The 1,958-nt window shown below is 47.2% G+C and overlaps 1 long non-coding RNA gene across 5 annotated transcripts in view; it reads left to right on the top strand.

Moving 5' to 3' along the window:
• Positions 1-1,458, top strand: part of LOC116088703 — a 1,895-nt gene extending 437 nt beyond the window's left edge. Inside the window, exons 1-4 of one of the 5 annotated variants that reach the window (XR_004117987.1) lie at positions 1-68; positions 323-499; positions 863-929; positions 1,159-1,458. This is a non-coding gene — a long non-coding RNA (uncharacterized LOC116088703). The other 4 variants (XR_004117988.1, XR_004117990.1, XR_004117989.1 and 1 more) reach the window with 4 other exon arrangements.
• Positions 1,459-1,958: the final 500 nt, after the last annotated feature.

The raw sequence follows: 1,958 nt of genomic DNA, 5'->3' as shown, positions 1-1,958 counted from the left end.
GGTACGACAGAGGGTACCACGTGGTGGGGCATCCATCGGGGCCATCGGGGCCCTCCTGCCTCACTGTGGTACGACAGAGGGTACCACGTGGTGGGGCATCCATCCGGGGCCCTCCTGCCTCACTGTGACATGACAGAGGGTACCACGTGGTGGGGCATCCATCAGGGGCCCTCCTGCCTTACTGTGGTACGACAGAGGATACCACGTGGTGGGGCAGCAAGTATGCTAGCCCATGTCTCTCTTCTTCCCCCTCCTTCTCCTCATCGTCATCTTCCTCCTCCTTCTCTTCCTCTTCTTCCTCCTTCTCCTCTTCTTCCTCCAGGGAGCAGAAGTTCTCACTGAGTCACTGGGTCCATGAATCCATAACCCAGACTTCGATAACATAACTAACAAAAGCAATCTAAGAAAGCGTTTGTCCTGGCTCGCAATTTTCAAGGACAGCCCATCATGGCAAGGAGCCTGAAGAAAGCTGGTCACACTGATCCACAGACAGGAAGTGGTGAATGATGGGCACCCCTTCTATTTGTTCAGCAATTAGGATGGGTCTCCCCACCCCAACCAGGTCAATTCAGATGATCAAGGTCCACCCAGAAGCCATGCTAACCTGGACAGCCCTTACAGCGATGCTTGTCACAGTCCTCCCAACCTTCAGACCCAGCGCGGTCTCCATGCTTTTGTCTATGTGCTTGGTTGAAGGCTTGCTTCTGAATAAGGGCCAAAGTTCTGGCCTGTGCCAGGCTCACTACCTTACCCTACCTTGTCGTGACTTTAGTTTCCTTCACATTGTTAAGCTTATGGTGTATGAACTCAGTACGTACAGACTTCTTCCTACCTCATCTCTGTTTTCTTTGATTGTGTGAAGGTATGTGGATACTCTGAAAGGAAGATGAGTGCCTATTTACACAGCATGAGAATTCTACAAATGTCTGGTGAGTTTTGCCTTCTGTATTACATGTCTCAATCTTTTTTCACTATTTTGGATTTACTGAAAGACTAATAATGATGTTGGGAAAAATAAACTGGAACTTCGGTTCTTTCCCCTATTTAGACTCGAGTTTTAATGTTAATATTCAGCAATGAAAATTTGATATTAACATATGTATCGGAAAGGGTATCTGAAGTTGTGATATGGTAACAAATAATTCCCAACTCTCACAGGCTGAAAAAAATGCCAAAGCTTCAAGCCACACCTACTGGTACATACCTGGAATCCCAGCACTTGAGAGACTGAAGCAGGAGGATTGTTGCATGTTCAAGGCCAGCCTGGTCTACAGAGTGAACTCAAAGCCAGCCTGAAGTACATAGCAATACTCCATCTCCAAAACCAAAGACAACAACAACAAAAATTAAACAAGATTGCCTTGTCTGGCTCCAGACGCCATCACCACAGAGAGAACCCTTGTTCTGAGGCTTGTGTGCCCAAGACCTAACCCTAACTCTCAAGTCAATATTTTTCCTGATATTGACATTATCAGATCTATTTTATCTTATAATTTTTGCGAGAAGATCTCCCTATGTTATCTTTGCTAGCCTAGCACTGGATATGTAGTCCAGGCTGGCCTTGAACTCATAACGATCTACCTGCCTCTGCCTCCCAAGTGCTGGGGTTACCCAGCTACTTAATCTCACCTTGCTTTGCTGTGTCAGGGCTTTTGGAGGCTGGTTTAGGGGACTGTTTTGAGCCAGGTTCTCATGTAGCCCAGGTTGGCCTCAGACTCACTAACCCCGAAGCTGCCCTTGAACTCCTGATCCTCTTGCCTCCACTTCCCAAGTGCTAGAATCACGGGTGTGTGTCACACTCCCTGTCTTAGTTTTATGTGTGTGTGATAGTTTTATGCAGGCTTTAACTCTTTCCCTCTTTGTGTGTGCCTTTGTAGTGTAAGTATATCTGTGATGTATCAGATCAAAGTCCGTAGAAGTGGAGCGAGTGCCTTCCAGTGTAGAGGCCTGATCGACCC

Source organism: Mastomys coucha, unplaced genomic scaffold (genome assembly GCF_008632895.1).
Source record: "Mastomys coucha isolate ucsf_1 unplaced genomic scaffold, UCSF_Mcou_1 pScaffold14, whole genome shotgun sequence".
In the NCBI taxonomy this organism is placed as follows: Eukaryota; Metazoa; Chordata; class Mammalia; order Rodentia; family Muridae; genus Mastomys; species Mastomys coucha.
This window is presented reverse-complemented; position numbering and strand designations above follow the sequence as displayed.